Source organism: Engystomops pustulosus, chromosome 7 (genome assembly GCF_040894005.1).
Source record: "Engystomops pustulosus chromosome 7, aEngPut4.maternal, whole genome shotgun sequence".
Taxonomy (NCBI): Eukaryota; Metazoa; Chordata; class Amphibia; order Anura; family Leptodactylidae; genus Engystomops; species Engystomops pustulosus.
The window spans coordinates 102,191,824-102,202,817 of NC_092417.1; the positions used below are offsets into that span (position 1 = coordinate 102,191,824).

Below are 10,994 nucleotides of genomic sequence, written 5' to 3' on the forward strand. Positions count from 1 at the left end.
GGATCGGAGGATGATGAGGTGACAGACCCAAGCTGGGTTGAGAGGCCGGGTGAACACAGTGCTTCTGAGACGGAGGAGAGTTCTCGACCAGAACAGGTTGGAAGAGGCAGTGGTGGGGCCAGACGGAGAGGCAGGGCCAGAGCTGGTGCATCAGCGCCAAATGTGTCAACTAGTGAAGCTCCCGTGGCGAGGGCTCTTGCGGCGAGGGCTAGATTTTCAGAAGTCTGGAGGTTCTTTAAGGAAACACCGGATGACCGACGGACTGTGGTGTGCAACATTTGCCAAACCAGGCTCAGCAGGGGTTCCACCACTACTAGCTTAACTACCACCAGTATGCGCAGGCATATGAATGCTAAACACCCCACTCAGTGGCAACAAGCCCGTTCACCTCCGGCCGTGCACACCACTGCTCCTTCCCCTGTGTCAGCTGATAGTCAGCCCCCTGCCCAGGACCCTGCCACAAAAACCCCATCGTCGCCTCCACGATCCTCCACAGCATCCACCAGCGTTCAGCTCTCCATACCCCAGACGCTGGAGCGGAAACGCAAATATAGTGCAACCCACCCGCACGCCCAAGCCCTTAATGTGCACATCTCCAGATTGCTTAGCCTGGAGATGCTGCCCTATAGGCTAGTAGAGACCGAGGCCTTTTGCAACCTCATGGCGGCGGCCGCCCCTCGATATTCGGTCCCCAGCCGCCACTACTTTTCCCGATGTGCCGTCCCAGCCCTGCACCAGCACGTGTCAGACAACATCATCCGTGCCCTGACCAACGCCGTTTCTGACAAGGTCCACCTGACCACGGACACGTGGACGAGTGCTGCCGGGCAGGGCCACTATATATCGCTGACGGCACATTGGGTTAACTTGGTGGAGGCTGGGAGCGAGTCTGACCCTGCGGCTGGTCATATACTGCCGACGCCGAGGATTGCGGGGCCTACCTCGGTCCAGGTGTTTCAGACCTACTATGCCTCCTCCTCCTCCCACCCCTCCTCCACCTCCTCCTCCGAACTACCATCCGTGGGCACGGCGCCATCAGTCGGTAGCTCTAGGCACAGCAGCAGTGCCGTCGCTAAGCGACAGCAGGGGGTGCTCAAACTGCTGAGCCTAGGCGATAAAAGGCACACCGCCCAAGAGCTATTACAGGGCATCACGGCGCAGACTGATCTGTGGCTGGCACCGCTGAACCTGAAGCCAGGCATGGTTGTGTGTGACAACGGCCGTAACCTGGTGGCGGCTCTGCAACTCGGCAGACTGACACATGTGCCATGCCTGGCCCATGTGTTAAATCTGATAGTTCAGCGTTTCCTCAAGACATACCCCAATCTGTCTGATTTGCTCACGAAGGTGCGCCGCATCTGTGCGCATTTCAGGAAGTCCAGCACAGATGCTGCCACTCTCAGGGCAGCGCAGCGCCGCCTCCAACTGCCCGCTCACCGACTGTTGTGCGACGTGCCCACGAGGTGGAATTCAACACTGACCATGTTATCCAGAGTTTACCAGCAGCGCCGAGCGATTGTAGACTGCCAGATGTCAACTTCCACCAGAACTGGTAGTCAGGTCAGTCAGCTTCCTCAAGTCTACAATGAGGAGTGGACGTGGATGTCTGATATCTGTCAGGTGCTGAGTAACTTTGAGGAGTCAACACAGATGGTCAGTGGCGATGCCGCCATCATCAGCCTCACCATCCCGCTGCTTGGCCTGTTGAAAAACTCTCTGATCAGCATGAAGTCGGAAGCTTTGCGCTCGTCACAAGAGACGGGGGAAGAAGATTCCCTTGTTGATAGCCAAAGCACCCTCAGGTCTGTTTCTCAGCGCATATCGGAGGAGGTGGAGGTGGAGGAGGATGAGGAGGAGGAGAATGTTGGCGAGACACAAGAGGGGACCATTGTTGAGTCCTTCACTGTTCAGCGTGTATGGGCAGAAGAAGAGGAGTTGGAGGAGTTGGAGGAGGAGGAAATGGACAGTCAGGCCAGTGAGGGGAGTGAATTCTTACGCGTTGGTACTCTGGCGCATATGGCAGATTTCATGCTAGGCTGCCTATCCCGTGACCCTCGCGTTCAAAGAATTTATTCCAGCACCGATTACTGGGTGTTCACTCTCCTGGACCCACGGTACAAGCAAAATCTTTCCACTCTCATCCCTGCAGAGGAAAGGAGTGTGAGAATGCATGAATACCAGCAGGCCCTGGTGCACAAGCTGAAACAGTATTTCCCTTCTGACAGCGCTAGCGGCAGAGTGCGTAGTTCTGCGGGACAAGTAGCGAGGGAGAGTAGGCGAGCAGGCAGCTTGTCCAGCACTGGCAAGGGTACGCTTTACAAGGCTTTTGCCAGCTTTATGTCACCCCAGCAAGACACTGTCACCTGTCCCCAGTCTCGGCAGAGTAGGGCTGATCTTTACAGAAAGATGGTGAGGGAGTACGTAGCTGACCATACCATCGTCCTAAATGATCACACAGCTCCCTACAACTACTGGGTTTCAAAGCTGGACATGTGGCACGAACTGGCGCTGTACGCCTTGGAGGTTCTTGCCTGCCCTGCCGCTAGCGTCTTGTCCGAGCGGGTTTTCAGTGCAGCTGGTGGCATCATCACCGATAAGCGTACACGCCTGTCGACTGACAGCGCTGACAGGCTGACGCTTATTAAAATGAATAAAGGCTGGATTTCTCAGAATTTCCAATCTCCACCAGGTGAAGGAAGCTCAACCTGAATAATTGATCCACTCCTCCTCCTCCTCCTCATTTTCCTCCTTCTCCTCCTCTTTGTACAGTAAAGCAGAGGAAAATGGCTATTTTTTGACAGGGCCCACTGGCTCTTGCTATACTTCATGCATTTAATTTTTCTGGAGGGCCACCTACCCGGTCCTCTGTTTGAAACAATTTTTGTGAGTGCCACATACAGGCACTCAATCTATTCCATTTTTCTGGAGGGCCACCTACCCGGTCCTCTGGTTTGAACAATTTTTGGGACTGCCACATACAGGCACTCAATCTATTCCATTTTACTGGAGGGCCACCTACCTGCTCCTCTGGTTTGAACAATTTTTGGGACTGCCACATACAGGCACTCAATCTATTCCATTTTACTGGAGGGCCACCTACCTGCTCCTCTGGTTTGAACAATTTTTGGGACTGCCACATACAGGCACTCAATCTATTCCATTTTACTGGAGGGCCACCTACCTGCTCCTCTGGTTTGAACAATTTTTGGGACTGCCACATACAGGCACTCAATCTATTCCATTTTACTGGAGGGCCACCTACCTGCTCCTCTGGTTTGAAGAATTTTTGGGACTGCCACATACAGGCACTCAATCTATTCCATTTTACTGGAGGGCCACCTACCTGCTCCTCTGGTTTGAAGAATTTTTGGGACTGCCACATACAGGCACTCAATCTATTCCATTTTACTGGAGGGCCACCTACCTGCTCCTCTGGTTTGAAAAATGTTTGGGACTGCCACATACAGGCACTATCCAAATTAAATTGTCTCCATAGCAGCCTCCACACGTTGTCTCCATTGCTACCTCCAAAAGTCGTCCATATAGCTGCCTCCATACATCGTCCCTTTATCAAACGAGGTGTGTCAGGCAGAAATTTGGGTTGTTTTCATGGATTCCACATCAAAGTTGTTAACTTTGTCGCCACCCTGCTGTGTTATCCACAAAATATACTGGCAAACTTTTACCATTTAGGGATATTATTTCAGCGCTTCTTGCGCATCTGTTTACATTCCCCTCACCCGGCATATCCTAAACTTATAAGAACGCTACTACACTTGATCTTATACAAAAGGTTCTTAGAAGTGCTGTTTGGGGAGTAGCCTAGAGACAGGGGCTTGGATTGGCGAAAGCTCGCCTGGCAGCGGAACGCCAGCTCCATGCGCATCATGCGCTTCTTGCGCATCTGTTTACATTCCCCTAACCCGCCATATCCCAAACTTATAAGAACGCTACTACACTTAACTTGGTGCAGGCTGGGACCGAGTCTGACCCTGGGGCTGGTCATATACTGCCGACGCAGAGAATTGCGGGGCCTACCTCGGTCCAGGTCTCAAAGGCCTACTATACCTCCTCCCACCCCTCCTCCACCTCCTCCTCCTCCGAATTACCATCCGTGGGCATGGCGCCATCAGTCGGTAGCTCTAGGCACAGCAGCAGTGCCGTCGCTAAGCGACAGCAGGCGGTGCTGAAACTGCTGAGCCTAGGCGATAAAAGGCACACCGCCCAAGAGCTATTACAGGGCATTCCACATCAAAGTTGTTAACTTTGTCGCCACCCTGCTGTGTAATCCACAAAATATACTTGCAAACTTTTACCATTTAGGGATATTATTTCAGCGCTTCTTGCGCATCTGTTTACATTCCCCTCACCCGCCATATCCTAAACTTATAAGAACGCTACTACACTTGATCTTATACAAAAGTGCTGTTTGGGGAGTAGCCTAGAGACAGGGGCTTGGATTTGCGAAAGCTCGCCTGGCAGCGGAGCGCCAGCTCCATACGCATCATGCGCTTCTTGCGCATCTGTTTACATTCCCCTCACCCGGCATATCCTAAACTTATAAGAACGCTACTACACTTGATCTTATACAAAAGTGCTGTTTGGGGAGTAGCCTAGAGACAGGGGCTTGGATTGGCGAAAGCTCGTCTGGCAGCGGAGCGCCAGCTCCATGCCAAGATCCAACTAACATAGTTTTAACTGCAGCACCTTTAATCTACTACTAGTTCACTGCCTCCATACATGGTCCCCTTATCAAACGAGCTGTGTCAGGCAGAATTTTGGGTTGTTTTCATGGCTTCCATGTTAACTTTGTCGCCACCCTGCTGTGTAATCCACAAAATATACTGGCAAACTTTTATCATGTACCGATATTATTTGAGCGCTTCTTGCTCACCTCCTTTGGTTCCTCTCTGCCACCCATTGGTTTGAAGCCTGAGTCCATTTAGGGTATGTCGCCATGCCACTCTCTAGCCTGCTGCCGCTGCCTCTGCATGCCGTCCCCTATAGTGTCAGGGTCAATTATTGGATGTTTTAGATGCTATCTAGCTTCATTCTGTCACTCTGTCATGGCCATGCTGTTGCCCATAATTTTGGCATAATGGTGCGATTATGCAGCCTCAGAGGCATCCATGCATGCTGCCCCTGCTGTTTCCTGTCCATTTCCGTGGTGTTTCCATCCTTTTCTGAGGTTCCCAGGTGTTTGGCCAAGCTTCCCTGTGCAGAGCCTTGGTCCCCTTGAAAAATGCTCGAGTCTCCCATTGACTTCAATGGGGTTCGTTATTCGAGACGAGCACTCGAGCATCGGGAAAAGTTCGTCTCGAATAACGAGTACCCGAGCATTTTAGTGCTCGCTCATCTCTAAACATAACGGTTTGCGAAGGAGTTCTATACTCTAAATGGTATGGATTTTGTGTATGCTGTGTTTGAGAAGTTGCTATATTTGTTTTTATTTTATATTTATAGGGAGCAATAAATAATAACTAGACAAATCTCACAAAAATAACAAGATGCAGAAGAAAAATAAGCTGAATCTCAGATAAACTCCAGTCCTGCGGCAATCAGGCTGATGCACTTTCAAGTGAGACAGAGGCACATAGGGACATGGCAGTCACAATAACTACAAATAAGCCGAGCAGTGTTCAGGCGGCCGCTGATTAAACCATAGATCAACAGAAAACAGTGCTCCAACCAGTCATGTATAGGGGGCTCCGCTCCCGAGCCCAGTCCCTGCTGTTCAAAGCCATTATTATGTGAATAAGTAATGCGCTGTTGTTGTCCAACTTGTTTCAAATCTTAGGAGCCACCAAAGTGATTTAGTGCTGTGATTGTGGAATCTAAATCTAATGAGACTAATGTATGCAGAACATCATTAATGTCTTCTATCCCGTACAATGTCTTCCTCTCTGCACAGTACATGTACGACGTTGAACACTGTTATTTAGCGCTCAGTGATGTAAATGTACATCGACTGAGCTGAACTGGCATCAGGAGATTGATTTTTAACTTTTTTATTAGTCCCACAATGGGACATGAACAAGCAATCATTTACCCTGCAATATCCTGTAATACATCAGAAACCCATTGAAAAAACTAAAAACTGATATATTCTGTAGGGCAAAGCTGTTCATGCATGTCCCTCCTTCACTTTTGCTTCCCATTGTGAGCCCATACAACAAGTAACATCCACACGTGGGTGTCTAGAGAGAAATTGCATAGTAAACTTTTTATCTATTGTGAACGTGTAAAATTTAGGGATAAATAAACATTCTTCTGACAAAATTAGACCATCCTAAATGTCACCTCTTCCACTTTACAAAAAATGGATATACTGTGAGAAAGTGAGAGGTGTCATTTGGGAAAATCACAATCTGTCTTACAGGCAGATAAAATGCAGGTGGTAAAAGCCCTGGATTTGTCTGCAGTAACCCAAGGGTTAATGTAGATATATAGTAAGCAGGACTAGTCTGTTTGGTCTATGTTGGCCTAGCTAGCATAGACACCTTGGTAATGTCCATACTGGGCCTGCTTATTATGGAGTAGGGGTAGGCTGGTAGTGGGACTCCTACTCCACCTGGGCTTCGGTCCTGGGCCAGAAGCAGGAGGTGATGCCTCCTGTACTACTGCTGGCCAAGAGCGGGTGCCAGGCAGCCTGGTACCTGTATAGCTGGGACCTGATATTGTATTAGGCACTGCCTAGTCGGGCAGGATTTATTTTTGTGTTGCTTTATATGTGCCAAAACCAAGGCTGAATTTATGTTGTTTTCCGAAGTGTGAATAAAACACTTTATTTGGACTTCAACCCTGCATGTGTACACTTTCATATACACACACTTCTATACTTTTTCACACTTACATACATGTATACACTTATACACAGACATTTATATACACACGTACAAACAGCATATACCCACATACAGTATATACAGACATGCTGCAGATACATACACATTAAACATTTACACACATGTACAGTATATACAGCATATACACACAGACCATGTACACACACAGCACATACACACACACACCATATACCCTGCAGCTCACGCACACTCACAGTGCACACACAACCATATACACTCACAATGCACATACACAGCACATACATACACACACACCATATACATACACTCACAGCACGCACACACATACTCAGCAAATACACTCACAGCGTGCACATAACATATACATACACTCACAGTGCACAAAAACCATACACAAACTGCATATACACTCACGCCGCACATACATACACACACTGACAGAGTAGAGCATCGGCCGAGCGAGCATCGGGTACACAGACAGAAGCATCGGGCAGGCGGATGGAGCGGAGAATCCGGTACACGGCCAGAAGCAACGGACAGGTGGATGGAGCGGAGCATCGGGCAAGCAGAAAGGCGGATGGAGCATTGGACGGGTGCAGAGTGGCATATTTGGAGCAGAGCATGGCATCAGGTGGGCAGGTGGAACGTCCATGGATTTGTAAGCCATGTCGAGGTTTTTTCAGCATATTTCTAGATTTCAGAATTAATGAAAATTGATCTTTTATTATTTTGTTATATGAAGTTAAGAAAGCTGGGTTGCTTGAGTATGCCTGGGTATGCCTCCTCATACCAGTGGCAACAGCAATGTAGGGGGTTGACTCTTCCTCTGTTAGTGGACCCTGGCTGGTGGTAGGTGAGGCATCCAATGATGGTGTAGTGTGGTGCGGATAAAGCACAGGGATACATTGGGTAACTGTTAGCAACCAGTTACTCACATTTATTACCAAAACATCTTCCACTGACGAAGGAACGTCTTTTGAGGTTCCAATACACAAGACACTTGAAGCGGCATGGGTGAGATTCTTATTTCAGAGTATACACATCTTGGCAGCAGACTTTATAGGGAGATTTATTACTTCTGATAAATCTCATCCATTAAAGCGAACGTGTTACCAGGAATGTCATTTTTAGCTGGTGACATGTTCCAATAGCCTATGCTATGCCTGTGTCAGCATTCCGAATCATTTCAGTTCTTTTTATAACTTTAATTTACATCACCTGGCTCCCTGCCAGCAGCATGTGGTGAGGAGGGGGGGTGGGGCAGCAGCTTCATTTCACACTCTCCCATGTTTTTGGTGCTATGTCTTTGTGGCGTCCTTTATTTACACTGGTCACAGCTTTGCCCACTCATGGCTTCCTGCTGCCAACTGCCCCTGTCTACAACACCTCTTGCAATATCTTCAACTTAACAGGCCACCGCCTCACAAGCACCTCTCTGTCATCTTTCTGAAGTAAATTCCTTGCAATGTATCTTTATGTACATGCTACACAATGGGGTCTTGTTTGCTTTCATTGAGTTGCTCCATTTAACTGCATCAGGCACTACAAGCCTTTCTATCAGCCTGTGATAAAGACAATCACAAAAAAGTTATAAAACTTGATAGCACAATGTGAATCATGAGTAATAGTATACACAGTGATGTTGTAATCCCCCTCAATGTATATTTAGCCAATTATCTGTGGAGCCCTCTGTAAAAAGGACTATCCCCTGATTGCCCTTCAAACTGATCTCTCATGAAATATTGAAGTGAAACTGAGGACATAGACTCGGAAATCAGCATATAGAGAGTGCACAACCTCGTGGCGTCATTCACTATAGGAATGAAAGTGAAGGGTTTGTCCGGTATTACAGCTGAGGTCTATTCACTTCACAATATCATGCACTGGTATACTGAAGGTGTGGTGTTGTTAACTAGAAAAAAAAAGTTTCAGGGCAGCGCGTTCTTATAGGAAATGAATAGCCCAGTCTTCTCCTAAAAATAATTCTTGAATAATGCAGGAGTTGTAATTTAACAGCCAATTTAGCAGTTGTCGGGAAGAAAATAATGATGCTTTGGCTTGTAGTGCGCTACCTGTTATTTTATACAGCGCTGATTACATCCCTCACAACCGAATATTGTAGGACAATGCAGCTAATGTCTACGCAAGTGCTTTGCAAGTAATTTCTTCAAGTAAAGTGCTTCCGTCTACTATTACAAGGTAAAGATCTAATATATTTAATTAGTGCGATCAACAAAATGAAAAAGAAATCAATTGACACATGTTTTTGGCATGAGCAACTTATCTTTATTATATTCTATTATGTTCTGGCAGGTTGTCAGGGGCTTTATACATCACAAGATATTTGAATTGACTAGACTCATGTGGCATGCCCCAGACTTTCCTTATTACAGTTCTATTTTCTTTGGTCATAATAGGAGATTGGTCATTGGGAAGAATGAAACCACCCTGGGTGTTGATCAGTTGGAGTCAAGTATACAATGTACTATACTATACTATAGTACCATCATACAGTATCCAGGCAGTGACACCACAGTGCACAAATGGCAAATCACTATTGTCACTATTAGTAATAATACCAAATCCAAATAACAATGCTAATTCATTCAACAATGCAAATAATTCAATGAACTAGCTGTGATTTTATAAATCAATAGTTCAGATGATAATAGTACATTTTGTTATGTACATTAATAAAGAAATATGTTCCTGTGCCCTTCTTTTTCCCCTGCATTTCTCCCATATTGAAGCAGTTTGTGTAAACCAGCTTTCTGTCCTGTACTACACTAACAACTAAGAGATAAAGGAACCTTATAACCAGTGACTTAACTATTTACAGTTCCCAGATAATCGAATCCGCTCACACAGATAAATCATCAAGGGTATTAAATCTGAAATGGATGGATCTAGAAGGCTTTCTGGCTACACCATGTCACTGTAGACCTTTTCAGTGATGGGGGAGAGGGACATGGTATCTAGCTGCCCTTTCCTATGGGCCACTTCCCATTTGGATAGTTTCTTGTTAACGGCAGAACTACAGTTGTGGAAAAATTCTGTGGGGTGCAAAATAGCATAAACAGATGGGAAGGGGCATTTTGAATTGACTTGTCTTTTCTACTTTTTATTTTGGATTTTTAGCACTATGGGAATTGTTTGGTTCCCAGAATCTAGGCACATATGAAATAGATCCCATCCTGGTATACACAATTATGTATACGAACTGTTTCCCATGTAACGTCATATAATATAAAAAGACTTCCTTTCAGGAAAGACTGAGAATTATGTTTTCAATGTTAAAGGCACCATAACAGAAAGCTTATCTATGAATGATATCTTCTACTGGTTTCAATACCTATTATATATAGTAATATATTTGGTTGTTCTTTGAGCCAGCAATTCTGGCATTCAATAATTCAGAAAGATTGCAAAGCACTATTACAGAATACTGAAGACTTTTTTTTCTGGGTCATCAGGAAAAATATCAGGAAATGTGGCTCCGTTAAATCGCCGGAACCTCCGGAATTTTGTTCCTATTTGCAGTAAGGAATGTAGCTCTATAACTCTCATCCAGATCCTTCTGCCCACTCTACCCTTGCCCTTTATGGTGTGTCTTGTATTTATTTAAAATGTTTGTCACATTGAAAAGGAGGCTTGTACTTTGGTTATGTACCAGGTCTCATGTTTGGTTGTACAGGCAGTCCCCGGGTTACGTACAAGATAGGGTCTGGAGGTTTGTTCTTAAGTTGAATTTGTATGTAAGTCGAAACTCTATATTTTATAATTGTAGATGCAGACCAAAAAAATTTTGGCCCCAGTGACATTTGGAGTTTAAACATTTTTTGCTGTAATGGGACCAAGGATTATCAAAAAAAGCTTCATTACAGACACCTTACAGCTGATTATTGCAATCTGGGACTATAGTAAAGCATTCAGAAAACTTCACCAGAGGTCATAGGGGTCTGTCTGTAACTATGGGTTGTCTGTAAGTCGGGTGTCCTTAAGTAGGAGACCGCCTCTACTTTGCCTTGGGGCCTGGGTGACCCATTGGTCTTGGGTTCTGATATAAAAAACTTGTAGATGTATCAGAAAGGTGCCCATATGCTTTTACTGCCTTAATAATAATCCCTTAATCAAGTGATTAAGCATTCCTGATACTTACTTTAGTGT

The 10,994-nt window shown here is 46.1% G+C and overlaps 1 long non-coding RNA gene across 1 annotated transcript in view; it reads right to left on the reverse strand.

Annotated features, from left to right (window-relative positions):
- The window catches only part of LOC140070703 (uncharacterized), a 188,175-nt gene extending 177,585 nt beyond the window's left edge, over window positions 1-10,590 (reverse strand). Inside the window, exon 1 of the long non-coding RNA XR_011848974.1 lies at window positions 10,520-10,590. This is a non-coding gene — a long non-coding RNA (uncharacterized lncRNA). The remainder of the gene's footprint in view (window positions 1-10,519) is intronic.
- Between the last annotated feature and the right edge of the window lie 404 nt (window positions 10,591-10,994).